The following is a 15631-nucleotide window of genomic DNA, read 5'->3' as shown; positions in this document are numbered from 1 at the left end:
CTTAGAGCTTAAATTTAGAGAAATTGGATTATTGGATCTTGCTAGTTTTTGAATATATTGGTCGATGGGCCCTTAGGTGTCAGGTGGTTGCCTCTGATTATCAGAAACCATTAGTCACAGTGGTCAATGGAGACTAACAGTGCATATATACACGCTATTTAAATTTGACCAAAATTTTAAATTTAAATTTATAGAGATTCGGCCGTTAAATCTTGCTGATTTTTGGATATGTTAGTCAATGGGCCCTTAAGTGTTGAGTGGTTGTCTTTGATCGTCGAAAACCATCGGCCACGATAGCTAGTGGCGACTGGTAGTGCATTTTTAAGTTGTGGCCGAAAATTAAAAATCAAATCTACAAAAATCTAACCGTTAAATGTGGCTTATTTCTGTGTATATTAACCCCTTGACTAGATATTTCTAATAGTAGGCTCTGATCGTGGGATTCTTCAGCCGGCAACCGCTGGTGGTGACGGGATGGTTTGGACTATTTTTGTGTGTAAATATATATTTGTATATTCCTTTTTTTTTTCTGCTCTAGTTTTTATTATTTGCTTATGTTTTTTTTTTTTTATGGTAATGATGAAGATGATTTTGTTGTTAAAATGGAAATAAAAGAACGCGATTTGTTTTGAGTTGTAAAAAATCATGATTTATTTTTATATTGTGTTGTGTGTACATCTAGATATTGAGAAGGGAGTTTGGGTTTTGTTCACGAATGAGAGAGAGAACTGGACTTATGTGATAAGGCTTACGATGCTAAGAGAGATAGATTATAAGATGGTATTAAAAGAGAGCTGTGTTTTGTTGGATATTTCTTTGTGTTTATTTTTTATGTTATGTTTTAATTTCTTTAAATTAGAAATTTTAATGTATGATTTGATAATTTTAGATTGTTCAGTTTTATTTATTTATTTTAATATATTAAAAATAAATCAAATATAATTTTATTTGTATTATCTTTTCATAATTAATAAGTATTAATATGATTTTTAAGTTGTTATTAATTAATTTTAATAAATTAAAAAAGATCACTTACATTATTAGCAAAGAGGGTAAAGAGACAATGAATAATGAATTACAGATTATTTATGTGAAAATTATATTTTATTATTTTAAATTTAAAATATATATTATCAAAAAGAATTGATATAGTCAAATTGAGTTATTAAAAAAAATATAGTTTAAAGATTGAAGATCAAATATTTGAAAATTGATCATAAACATAAAAAATTTGAAAGACAAAAGTTAAAACTCTTGAATCTCGTTAACAATTAGTCGAATAATTAGTGTGCAATATATGAATAATTTTGTATTTTTTGAATGTTTGATTGATTTTTTTAATATTTTTTTTGTGATGACTATTTGATCAAATTTTTAACTATATTTAAGACTCTTGAATCTTGTTAGCAATGAGTCGAAAATTAGTGTATAATATATGAATAATTTTGTATTTTTTAAATGTTTGATTGAATTTTTCTTAATATTTTTTTATGACGAATGTTTGATCAAATTTTTAATTTTATTTAGAATATTTTCTATATGCTGAATTGCTATTTTTGTTTGTCGAATTGTATTTAAAATTTACTTATATGTGAAAGAAACAAACAATAGATAAAATAAATATTTTTATTTAAAATTATATAATTATATTTAAATTCATATACTAAGTAAATTTGATTTAAATAGTTGAAATAGAAATTAAAGAATATAATTTATTTTAAATTGTAAAACATAATTTGTTTTTTTATTGTATTGTATATGTATCTAAATATAACTGACAAATTAAAATTAAAACTTTTCATTCTAAAATCTTCAATTTATTATAAAAAAAGATAGACATAGTTTAAATTTAGTTAATAATTTTTTATTTTATTTAATATAAATTAAAAATATATATACACATTAATAAATATATAAATTCAAATAAAATTAACAATAACTATTTACCATTCGATTCTTAGATAAACTTAATAATTTCACTTAAAAAGTTAACGAAACAACAAACCAATTCAATTTATTAACATTCAAATTTTAATCAATCATTTCATTTTAACCTTCATAATATTCAATGATCACAAATCTAATATTCAACTTCAGTACAAACTCATAATTAAATATAAACATTCACAATATAAATTAAAATAATTATAAAATAATATTTAAACACTAATTTGCAAAACCTTTGTCTAATAGGCCTAATTCTCCCTCTCCTTCGGGAATGAGACCCAAATTCCTTCTTATCTGGATGCACATAAAAAATAATAAAAAAAGGTCAAGTTTTTTAATTTTCACTCCAACAACCAAATTATTATCATCACCCCTATAAAAAAAATAGCATAAGCAAACAATAAAAATTAATGTAGAAGAAAAGGAAATATATAAATATATGTATGTATGTATGTACGGACGCGAAAAACAACCTAACTAGTCACAATCGTTGTCACTAGCGGTAGCCAGTGACCACTACTAGCTGAAAATTCCCATGATTAGAGCCTACCATTAGAAATGCCAAATCAATAGAGCTAAAATACAAAAAAAAAAAAAAGGCCAGATTTAACGATTGAATTTTAGTATATTTGATTTTAAATTTTCTGTCACAACTTAAAAAAGCATTGCCAACCGCCATCGGCCACCGTGGTCAATGGTTTCCAGCGATCAGAGGCAACCACCTAACAACCAAGGGCCCATCGACCAACATACCCAAAAACCAGTAAGATCTAACGACCGAATCTCCGTAGATCTAAGTTTAAAGTTTTGGTCAAACCCAAATAACGCATATATAAGCACTACCAGTCACCACCAGCTACCATAGCTGGTGGTTTTTGGCGATTAGAGTCAATCACCCGACACCCAAGGGCCTATCGACCAACACACCCAAAAACTAGCAAGATCCAACGGCCCAATCTCCGTAGATCTAAGCTTAAAGTTTCGGTTAAACCCAAATATAGTGTATATACGTATATATCACAGATTCATGTTGAAAATCATTGTGGATAGGTTTAAAAGACTTACCTTTTTGTAGATCGAGGGCTAATGGAGACGTGCAACGAACAGAAGTGAGAAAGAGAGAGGGTTGGAGTTGCTGCAATGAAGACATGAAAGCTGCTGCAATGGAGGAAGCTTGGTCGCATAGATGAGAGAGAGGGGGGAAGAAAGATGAGCAGAAGGGAAGCATGGGAGAGTGAGAAAGAGAAGAAGAAATTTGAATTTTGTTGGTTTTGGGCTGCTCTTTCCATTAAAGATATTGCAAAATTTTATTTTTAAATCTAGTGATATCTCACCAAAATATAGCGAGATTTCGTAGAGTGGCACTAAGAGTGGCCAAATAGCATTACATATACAATGCTGGAGTGCGACTTTGTTCACCCCCTCTAACGGGGGTGAACATAACCCTTGTCCAAAAACTAACCAGCCTCTTCTCTCATCTCATCTCTCTTATCTCTCCCCTTTATTCTTCTTCTCCAACAAATCTCTTGTCGCCACCTTGCCTCCCTACTTCTCGCGTGCCAACCATTGTTGCATCCTCGCCAAACGCGCGTGAAATGAAGAATGCTACGACGAGAGCCAAGCAAGGGGAGAGAGAGAAACGAGATGGCTTTCATAACAGAGAGATCTCCCGAAATAACTTTTTTAGTTTCCAAACTAACGGGGGGTTAGTTCACCCAGTTAAACAAGGGTGAACAAAATTGCACTCAATTTTGATACCTCTTATGCTGGTTGTGTAGGTTAATCGTGACAGCTAGGCAAACGAAGTTGTTGCTCAAACTGTCAGTTCTAATTTCATTTTCTGCTAGGCATGTCATACTAGTTCTAAGAACTATTTCTTGCTCAAGTACTTCTCCCTTTTGTTTATTTTTATAAGTAGTAACATCTCATTTCTTTATATGTAATTTATTTTTGTTTGATTTTTTATAAGTAGTAACTTGTGATTTTGTAATTTTTTAAGTAGGTAATCTGAATGATGGAGATCGGTGGAGAGAAAGATAGTTCTGATACCAATTGATATAGAACCAAGAACAAGAACACAAAAACAAACTAAAGTTCACAATCTAAATTCAAAAACTATATATAGGCAAAACTAATAGATATAATCCTACTCTAACTAGGATTAGACATAATACCCAATTTAATTAGAATTCTAAAGGAACCTACTAACTAAAGGAAATAAAATAAATAATGTTAATTCATATTTTTCTGCCTAGAATAATATTTTTGTGAATATTTACTTCTCTATCCTACATCACTAGGTTTGTTCAAAGGATATTGTTTCTTTTCTGTTAAATTTTAGCGTGCTGATGGTTGTCTAATTAGGTTTAATGTAGCACTGGATCATGGTTTTGTCAAATCTTAATATGAATCTGGTCTAGTGATTCGCATTATCACAAACTATTTGAAGACATTTAATTATCTGGTGATTTTATTCTTGGATTTTATCTGTGGATAGCTACACAATTATATTACCAATGTTATAAAATTCAGACTAGAATGAGAATAGAAAAGGGTCACAGTCAAATCGAGGTTGAAGTGGGCTTTGCAATAACTAATTATAACTTAGACATCAAATGAATAAATTTGAAAAACAAATGATAACCAGTTTGAATGCCAGTTTGACTGGTTCAACCAGCCAGTTTTTCCCACCACCCAGAGCAGCTGTTTACTCGAATAAATTATGTGGGCCCCAACACCGATGGAAAAGCCTTTAAAAAAAAAAATTGTGTGGCAGTGGAAAGCCCCAACCTTAATAGTGATGTGATTTTGTGGATTGCTGATCTTTGTTTCTTGTTTCAATGCATTTCATTTGGGCTTTTAGAAAGTTATTACTAGACACAATCTTTTTTTACAAGACTTTTCTTAACTTCCAAAAAACTTTTCTTGAAATGCCCAGAGAAAATTTTCATCTTTATGTCTCCAATTTAGTTCATATTTTTGTCTGGTGGTTGTGCTTGTTGTAGGTATATGATGACACACAAGAAGGCAGGAAGGTTGGTACCTATTACAAGTTGGACTCTGTTCCATTGATTCTTGTAATTGATCCCATCACAGGTCAAAAAATGCGCTCATGGCATGACATGGTTCAACCAGAGAGTTTTCTTGGTATTTTATGGACTTCTAAAATTATTTATTATTGATAATCAAAGCACTTATTTATACAATTTATTTAAAATAGAAAAAGCATAAAAAGTGCAGCCAAATTTGCTGCACGTTACATAACAAAGACCTTCTAAAAAATAACTGAAGACTAAATCAAGCCTAACAGAACTTTAACAACTTTAATTCCATGTCAGCAGCTCTTGATACATGTCATTCAACACTCTTCCTTAGCTCTGGAGTTACAGACTCAAATTTTTAATTTTAGCATATCTTAAATATAAGCATATGAACATTTTATGATTTATGGTTATACCTATGCCTCATAACCATAAATCAAAAGGGGGTAAAAAATCTAATATATTATAATTGATTTTGTGATGCACATAATAATTAATATCTCATTAGATTAGTCCGTAATAATTATCTAATATATTATAATATAATTAAAGATAAATATTTTATCAGATATTATGATACTTATCTAGTAAAATAATCAAATACAATATCAAATATAATTATGTTAATCTAATAGCATTATCAAAGGATTTAATAATATAATTGATTACTTTACAATTTTATTTGATTTATAAAATGTGAATGATAACTCTTAAATAGTCATCATGAGATACTTTTATTATTATAAATAATCAAAAAATAATATAGGCAAATATGTATTTTTGGAAAATATTATTATAGGCATAGAAATAGGAATTAATATTATTTCTTTCCTATTTTCTTTTGTTTATCATTTAGTTAATCCATTAGTTATTAAGATAAACTAAAGTATAAACAAAAGATTGTAAATTTTTTTAGTGCTTGGCTTTATCTTTACACAAAATATTTATGTTTTCATATATATATTGAATATACAAAATTTCCTAAACAGTAGGAGAATCGCAGATGAAAAATTTATGGGCGGATAATACTCTAAAAAATTCAAAATAGTGATACTCAAGTGAAAGACCTTCTAAAACCATCGCAAGCATTTGCAAACGCATAAGCAATCTTCACAAATTTGTTCGTATATGGCGGAAGGCGATCACTATATAGTGGAAAATAATAAAAAATTTATAAAAACAATGAAACACAAATAAAGATATATAAAAAGAAATTATCCGAACTCACGTATTAAGTAACTCGCAAAGCTATGCCGCACTAGAAATCCATCTCCGTTCGTTTCTTAAACCACATTCGTGCCGGCCTCCTCTGTCTCTTGCCATTCCAGCGACTCTTATCTTCTCCATGTTGGAGTTGCCCGCAACTGCTTCGATGTTGACGTTATCGACTCCATCTTCTGTAGGCCTTTGAGTAACTACAAAAGGCAGAAGCACCCAATTGGTAGAAAGTTAACAAAAGAATATATATGAAAGAGCTGATTTCAAAATTAAAATCCTTAAGCCACAAATATAATCAGGGTACAAGCATTTGATTTCATAAACCAGCACCGGCTCTATGTACAAGATAACCAAACTAAAGAAGTCAATCTGTTGAATTCATGGCTGCAGCCCATATGCACAATTAAGATGTGCAACACTAAATTGAAAGATACCACAACTGAGAAAATACTGAAGCAACCAGAAAACCAAAGAACAGATGCAGATATGACATGCATACCTTGGGGCATCACCACTGCGATCCAACTTTTGCATAAGAAATGCTCTTGAATTGATTGAGCATTTAGAGACTGTACAGAATGATATGATATGTCAGGCTACTGGTACCAGATATACCTGTGCAGCAAAAAAGAAACAAAAAATATCTATGGATAGCTAAATTTAGCTAAATTTCTGTTAGGAGTGGTGTCAAAGCATGGCTCACAAAGGGTGTGAACTAGCATGGAAGATGCACCCCATAAGGACCGCGTAAGAAGGGGGGACCCCAACCTTGGAGGCAATAAGACTGGAGGCAGTAGTAGGCCAAGAGCAAAATGGGGTGAAATCTCTTAAGAAGAAGATGTCCTTGCTTTAAGATGCCACAGGGAGGCATGGCATATCTCATAGAGTAGGTCAAGCAAATTGTGGGACGCTAGAGCCCCACAAGTTGGAGAAAGCTCGACCTGTTGATCGCTGTTCGTACGCCTTAACAAATGCTTGCAAGATCGAAACAAAACCAACAAGAACAAGAAATACAATGAACAGAAAATAATAGCGGACAAGAGCACAAGCCAAATCCAACGAAACAACACCAAACAGAAAGGAAATGCGAAAGCCAACAGAAATTAAAAGAACACGCCCATACACACAAGAACACAGAAACTTATGTGTTCAGATTCGAATTGAATCGTACTCACGGCAGGGGTCTGAGCCCATAGTCAATCCACTATGCCGTGCAACCAGAGATATAACGATTACAAGAACTTACCAAGGAATACAAGCTCTTGGATCCCAGAGCATCACCCAATCTCTCAATCCTCACGGATCTAACTCCCAAATTTACAGTGAATCACATAAGAAGAAAGGGAAAAATGAGTTAGGGTTTTCCTGATGCTCCTCTCGCAATTTCAGTCTTCTCTTGCCAAAAATGTTCCTAAATCTTCAGAATATATATGCGGGCCAAGGGACAAAATTGGAATTAACAGAAATGATAAAAAATAAGATTTTGGGCTTGGGCTGTTGGGCTGCAGACACCAACGGCCCATGGCCCATTTTATTTATAAAAGACCCAATAAAGAATGCTGAGTCACACACGTTTTTAACAACCAATTTAAGGGAGAGCTTCAATCTACCCAAGGTGCCAAGCATGAGAGGGCATGCGACGTGAAGACCCTGGAGGGCATGGTTGTGGAGGTCATTAGAGCGGTAGAGGCCTAAGCCAAAGGCTGCTTTTGAAGAAAGCAAACCGTGGATGGTGTCGAAGGTGCGAGCTGTTGGCACAAGTGAGATAAAGCATATTCCAAGGACAGATGTGCCCAAGCCAAAGGAGTTTTGGAGTGTGAGAGACACCAAAGGAGTTTGTGGCAGATGAAGCAATACTTTGATGGCACGGGCTTGAAGAAGGAGCTTCATCTGGAGTTGTTTCCAACACTATTAATAATAGTTAAAATGGTGAATCACATTGTTGACACCTTTTAATTTAATAACAGTGGTTCAAGGTTTTTGAGATGGTGAGCCCTGGTAGCAATCATAAGGTTGTTCTCTTGATTGGAAGGTTACAAATTCAAATTATGAGAACAGCCTCTTTGTAAAGCAAGGGTAAGGCCGTACAAAAAGATGACCCTTCCCAGACCGTCACAAAGCGGAAAGTCTTGTGCAATGGGGATGCCCTTAATAGTTCAAGGTCTCTAAACCATTAATTATTACTCAAAATAATAATGTTATCTATCTAAACCCACTACAATTTTCTAATTAGCTCTATAAGTAGCGATATATATTTATTTGTACGAATACAAGGAAGGGGGTAAAAAAAGAAGAGACAGAAGTTTTCTTTTCTTCTTTTTCTTTTCTTTTTTTTTGTTTTGTTTTGGGTGAAATTGTTTCTCTCCATACAACAAGAATGTTCACAGATTAACTAAACCATTAACCAAACAACAAATGATAGAATGAAAACTTACTGGCAGTGCACCATGAAAGATCAGTCTTGCCAAGAATAATACCCTTCAACAGTATGACTGCAAGCTGAATGGGTTGGGGAAATAAAACATGGTTCGCCAAAGAGCTCTACGTACAATTGAGTACAAACAAAAATTCTGATGTGTCGTTCAGCACTACTGTGAATTAAATATGTAAGAGAAGGATGGAGAAAGAAATTGTACCCCAAATTAGAGATAGCTAAATTGTATATATCTCACTATATTACAGTGGAGAACAATACAATAAGTAGAATATATTAGTTTCCCAACTCTCTTAACAAAATATATCTCAAATGATCAGTAGTCATGTACACGTTTTTTGTGGCAAACCAAAATAGAAAGCAGAGCTAAAATTGATTTTTATTCAACTGGTTGTCAAATTAATTAATACTAGTTCAAAAGCAAAGAGGAGCTGCGAAAATAAACAAGACTGGCATGCATGCATCAATGCTTGGTAATTGCAAGGTGAGCTCCCAAACAGTATCTAGAGCATGAAACTAAGTTTCAATATCACAGTGAAACATTAAGAACATTAAATTAATTAATATCTATGGATAGCTAAATTTACCTGGATTAGGAACCCGAGAGCTGCTTGACAACATGGGGCTGATCAGTGGTACAGTTTTCTTGAGCACTTGTCTCCTCCATCATCTCCCAGTCAACCACCTTCTTAAAGAAGTTGAACAGGGATTCCGAGGTTCCTCTTCAGTGGCTGGCATCAAGCTTTCATTTTTTGGCTTCTCCGGTGCTTTTAGCTCCAGTGAAGTTTACAATGTTGTAAACATATTATTTTCTCCTGGAAGTTATTGCAATCAAATACTGCTCATCCATAATTTTAGACATCTCTACGTACTCAGCAACATTCAATAGCAATTGATACTGAAATGCCGATAGTTAACAAACAAAACACAGCCAACTAATGAGAGCCATAGGAGACACCAATGGTCTATTATCACAAGCAAGAGAAAATGCGAAAGTTTGCTCTGCTAGGGTTTTCATTATAATTTCTGTACATATTCCATGCCCAGGCATGATATTCTCTTTGTTAATGTTATACGCATTTTTATATATTCTCTTTGTTCTGGGCAAATATACAGGTGATAGCATGGTGCTAGGGAAACAAACAGTGCAACGCCTGGAAGAAAGAAAAATGGAGAAGCAGACGTTTTGGTGGATACTAATAAAAAGTATTTGACAAGGAGAAATGGGGGTGTTTTTTAATTTAAATAAAAGTATGTGTTTAATGGCCAGGAAACTGAAATATTAGTGAAAATACCGTAATAAAAGCAAAATATAAGTTTAGGGGAACCATTAATATCCACTCTTGTAGTTTACAACTTTAGAAAACTGGAAGAAATAATATTATCTAAAAATATCTGGACATTAAATAAAAATAAAATAAAATATAAAATATACAAAGCTTTTTTTTCTTATTTTCAAAATTTTTAAAAATAAAAACAAGCAGCTGATAAGTTCTAAGAAATGAAAATAAAAATGTTCTTTAAAAAATAGATGTTTTCACATTTTATTTTTTTCTTTACCAAACTCATTGCGTAATATAAAAAATAATTAGCAAAATTCTCTAGCATATTCTCTATCATCCAGAAAATTTTTCAATTTCTCAACTCCTCTTCAAACATGTTTTAACTTTTTGATCTTAACTGAACACAAAAAATTACAGACAAAAACAGGAAGCTAAAATAAAAAAAAAATTAAAAACTGTGAAATGAATTTAAAGATTTTTATTTCTTCCAGCTTTTCTACTCTATTCTCTTGTGTGCTATGGTCCAATTCTACCGGTTCTACAGTCCTTTGGAGTAAAATCCATTAATTGGGCTACTAGATATAATGGCTCAAAATTAAAGCCCAACGTTGAGATAATGGCTCAAAATTAATTGAAAGCTGGCCACTGGCCTGGTCTTCGGCCCACAAAGGGCCCAGGTGTGCTAGCTATGTGTATTTATTTGTCCCAACAAGTATTTTATCTATTAAGCCAAAATCTTCACAAGGCTTATTTAAATAGAGATATGCTATTTGGGTGTGCTAGCTATTGGTATTTCTTTGTCCCAACAGATATTTTATCTATTAAGCCAAAATCTTCACAAGGCTTATTTAAATAGAGAGACGCTATTTGGGTGTGCTAACTATGGATATTTATTTGTCCCAACAGGTATTTTATCTATTAAGCCAAAATCTTCACAAGGCTTATTTAAATAGAGATATGCTAATTGTACATATGGTCGTTTACAAGTGGGGAATATCGCGATAAGTTGGAGATATTTTAAAGCTAAATTGGAGCAATTTCTCACGATAAATTGAAGCAAAATGGAAAGAAGGAGACAAAAGACGAGACTTGTGAGAAATTGGCCAAACCCCTCCTCCTTGGCTCTACCAAAACCAACCGACCACCAATCTCCACCAGGGATCTAACTCCCATCGGATCAGCCCATCGTTCTAGCCAATTTACCTCCCATTGGATCTACCTCCCGTCGGATCAGCCCATCGTTCCCCGAGAATAGGTAGAATGTTAAGTGAAGCCACTATTTTAGATCTTCAAGATTTTACTTGGAAAGTTTGACTCTTTATTTTTTCAGGATACTGTATTAATAGTTGCAAAAATGTTCTCATTTTCAGGCAAGCAGCTTTTTCTCTTTGCTGAAATGATGCAGTTGCACAGATTATCATTAAACACGAACTTGAGATTTCCACTTTCGCCACTTCATCATCTCTAAAGGTCTGGATTAATATTATGCGGTCTGGTTGATGTTTTTTAATTCTATGGTAAGTTTGAAAAATGATCTTGGCTTGCTTTGAGCTTTAGTAGTATTCATGGCTTGAGATTAAGTCTGAAACTCAGGCTATTAAATGTGGATTGGAGTTCAGCCATAAGTATTACTCACCTTATGTGGCTCTCCAGCACTATTAACGTAAAAGTTATGATTTATTTCATCCGTGTAGGGATTTTAATGTAAAAGCTATAATTTAGTTGCCTTAAGTTTGGTCTCTATGATTTTGTTTGCTCTTCATTTTGTCATATCATTATGTTAGATGTGATGTGTTCGTGGTCAATGAATCCCTTTCTATTTATCTCAAGCTACGAGGAACTCTTTAACACAGAAGCAAAGTCTGAAAAGTTGAAGAAAAAGATGGAGGATATACAAAAGTCAGTGTCCTTTCCCAATTCAAACTCACGAAATGGAGGGGCAATTCCATTCAGAATAAACAGGGGCAAAATGCGCATTTAAATACTGGGGGCAAAATGATCATTTACCTCACCCGTAAACCCACCTGTCAAAGTTATTCCGTACAAATAGCATAACTCATTTAAATAACAACTTAACTACAAGAATAATAACCTTCATGTTGTAGTTCTTGCGAGAATCAAAAAGAGAGAAAGATTGAGTTCAATTAGGGTAAGGGCATTAGGGGAGCTCAACTTCGTCTCAAGTTGAGCACTGGAAGAAAAAATAGATGATGTTAACATCGCCGTAGGCAACTCCAACACGGAGAGGATGGAGTCGCCAGAACATTAATAGACAGAGGAGGTCAGTGCAGAGATGGTTTAAGAAAAAAACGGAGATGGGTCTCTAAAGCCACATGGCTTCGCGAGTGACCTAACAAGTGAGTTCAGACAATTTCTTACAATATACCTTCATTTGTGTTTCATTGTTTGTATAAATTTTTCATTTTTTTCCACTCTATGAAGAAATCGCTATCCAACGATACACGAACAAATTTGTGAAGATTGCTTACGCGTCTGCAACGCTTGCGATGGTTTTGGAAGGTTTTTCGCCCGAGTATCACTTTGTCGCATGGGTCGTCTATTTCCTCCTGGTTGCGTGTTTCATCTCAAATTGAATACTAGTGAGCAAAAATTCTTTCAGAGTTCGAATGAAGTTCTTTCAAAATAGTGAACACCACTCTTTGCCAGAATATGAAATTAGAAGTGATAGTTTGAGCAATGACTTCTTTATCAAGCATGTCTTCTAATTTCATCTTCTGAAGGCATGTTATTTTAATTCTAAAAACTCTAATCAATAGTCCAAATAAATCTTCAAAGAGGATAGTAGAGTGGTGTCTACTCCTCGAAAAAAATTCCTCTGAACTCTGAAAGAATGTTTGCTTATCTGTAGTCAATCCAAGATGAAATATGCAACCACGAGAAAATATACGATCCATACGCTCTAGGCGACAAAGTGATATTCGATCGAAAGGCCTTCCAAAACCATCGCAGACGTGCAAGCGATCTTCACAAATTTGTTCACGTAACGCCGGAAGACAATTGCTGCACAGAGTGAAAAATAATGAAAAAATTACAAAAACAATCAAACACAAATAAAGGTATATAAAAAGAAATTATCCGAACTCATGTGTCAGGTAACTCGTGAAACCATGCGACTCTAGAAACCCATCTCCATTCATTTCTTGAACCACCTCCGCGTTAGCATCCTCTATCTGTTACTGTTCTAGTAACTCCATCCTCTCCATGTTGGAGTCAGCAGTGATGGCATTGTCGACTTCATCTATTTTTTTCCTCCATTGCCCCTTTAGAGACGAAACTAAGCTCTACCAAGGCCCTTACCTTAATTCAACTCAATCCCTCTTCGTCTTAAGTTGAATTAAGGTAAGGGCTTTGGGGGAGCTTCATCTCAAGAGGGGTAATAGAAAAAAAAAAAAAAAAAAACAAATGAAGTCGACAACGATGCTGCCAGCGACTCCAACATGGAGAGAATGGAGTCGCTTGAACAACAAAAGATAGAGAAGGACAGCGTGGAGGTGGTTCAAGAAATGAATGGAGATGGGTCTTTAGAGTCGCATGGCTTCGTGAGTTACCTAACAAGTGAGTTCGGATAATTTCTTATTATATACCTTTATTTGTGTTTCATTGTTTATATAAATTTTTCATTTTTTTCCACACTATGAAGCAATCGCCTTCAGATGATACGTGAACAAATTTGTGAAGATCACTTACTCGTCTGCGACGCTTGCAATGGTTTTGAAAGGTCTTTCGCCTGAGTATCACTTTGTCGCCTGAATCACATGGGTCGTCTATTTTCTCGTGATTGCATATTTCATCTTGGATTGACTACAAGTAAGCAAGCATTCTTTCAAAGTTCGGAGCAAGTTCTTTTCGAGTAGTAGACACCACTCTACAATCCTTTTTGAAGATTTATTTGGACTATCGATTTGAGTTCTTAGAACTAGAATAACATGCCTCCAGAAGATGAAATTATAAGACATACTTGATAAAGAAGTTGTTGCTCAAACTATCACTATTAATTTCATATTCTGGCAAAAACGATAGTAGAGTGGTGTGCACTACTTTAAAATAACTTCATTCGAGTTCTAAAATAATGCTTGCTTATCCGTATTCAATTCGAGATGAAACGCGCAACTAGGAAGAAATAGACGACCCAGGCGACAAAGTGATACTCGAGCGAAAGACCTTCCAAAACCATCACAAGCGTTACAAACGCACAAGCAATCTTCACAAATTTATTCGCGTATCGCTAAAAGACAATTGCTGCATAGAGTGGAAAATAATGAAAAAATTATAAAAACAATCAAACACAAATAAAGGTATATAAAAAGAAATTATCCAAACTCAAGTGTTAGGTAACTCGCGAAGCCATGCGGCTCTAAAAACCCATCTCCATTCGTTTCTTGAACAACCTCCGCACTGTCATTCTCCATCTTTTGCTGTTCAAGCGACTCCATCCACTCTGTGTTGGAGTTGATGGCGGCAACATTGTCGATTTCATCAAACTTTTCTTCCATTGCCCCCCTCGAGACGAAGCTGAGCTTTGCCAAGGCCCTTACCGTAATTCAACTCAATCCCTCTTCGTCTTAAGTTGAATTAGGGTACAGGCTTTAGGGGAGTTTCATCTCTAAAGGGGTAATAGGAAAAAAAAAACAAATGAAATCTACAACACTGCTGCTAACGACTCCAACACGGAGAGGATGGAGCTGCTTAAACAGCAAAAGATAGAGAATAACAGCGCGGAAGTGGTTCAACAAACGAGTTGATTTGCATGAAAGTAGTAAATTTGTCAAGCCACTCTTCGTCTTAATATTCACTCTTCCTCTCCTTGTTGTCAAGCCACGCCCGCCTATCTTTATACATTTGTTGTTTTCTTGTTAATTGGAGAATTTTGTGGAAGTTGGAAATGTGTTGCAACAATCCAGTCAAAATCATCCATATATGATACTTGATTTGCATGAAAGCAGTAACACTCGAAATCTTCCTAATCTCTCTAATGGAGATCCTCTTCATCTTCAAGGTTCAAATCATCGAGATATGATAATTGTTTCTACACCTTTAACTTAAGCAAATTATATATTATGGAGTCGGGCTATGCAGATTGCCCTAGGAGCTAAAAACAAACTAGGATTTATTGATAGACGGGTAGAGCCACCTAACTAGGAGTTAGAATTATTTGAAAATTGGAAACAATGTAACTATATGGTTACTTTGTGAATTTTGAATGCTATATCAAAGGAGTTGGTAGAGGCTTTCCTCTATACCACTATTGTAAGAGAATTACAGACAAAAATTGTTGAAGATTTGGTGAAAGCAATGGTCCATTGGTTTACCAAATTTAGAGGCAAATTGCCTCCTTTTCACAAGAAAATGCTTCAATTTCAACTTACTATTATCAATTAAAATGCTTATGGGATGAGCTTGCTTCAGCATATCCCATTTCAACCTATAATTGTGGCATGGCAAAATCAATGACAAATCACAAACAGAAACAAATTGATGCAAATTTTGATGGGATTGACCGATTGCTAAAATCAGGTTAGAAATCAAATCTTACTTCTTGATCCACTTTCGTCGGTTAATAAATCCTATTCTATGGTTTTGCAAGTTGAATCTCAAGGGATGGTTTTTTCCTCCTTAACTAATTTGTCAGAAGGCTCTGCTTTTTTAAGCCAACTAATATAAAGAATGAACAAAAAAGATTCAAGAGA

At 34.2% G+C, this 15631-nt stretch overlaps 1 long non-coding RNA gene across 1 annotated transcript; it reads right to left on the bottom strand.

Moving 5' to 3' along the window:
- Positions 1-6076: 6076 nt before the first annotated feature.
- On the bottom strand, positions 6077-9221 carry LOC127810248 (uncharacterized). The gene is made up of 2 exons (XR_008025391.1): positions 6706-9221; positions 6077-6403 (listed from the first exon to the last, which is right to left on the bottom strand). It is a non-coding gene; the product is annotated as an uncharacterized LOC127810248 (long non-coding RNA).
- Positions 9222-15631: the final 6410 nt, after the last annotated feature.

This window comes from Diospyros lotus, chromosome 9, assembly GCF_014633365.1.
Source record: "Diospyros lotus cultivar Yz01 chromosome 9, ASM1463336v1, whole genome shotgun sequence".
NCBI classification, from domain to species: domain Eukaryota; kingdom Viridiplantae; phylum Streptophyta; class Magnoliopsida; order Ericales; family Ebenaceae; genus Diospyros; species Diospyros lotus.
The sequence above is the reverse complement of the archived record's forward strand: the minus strand, read 5'-3'. Positions and strand labels throughout refer to the sequence as shown.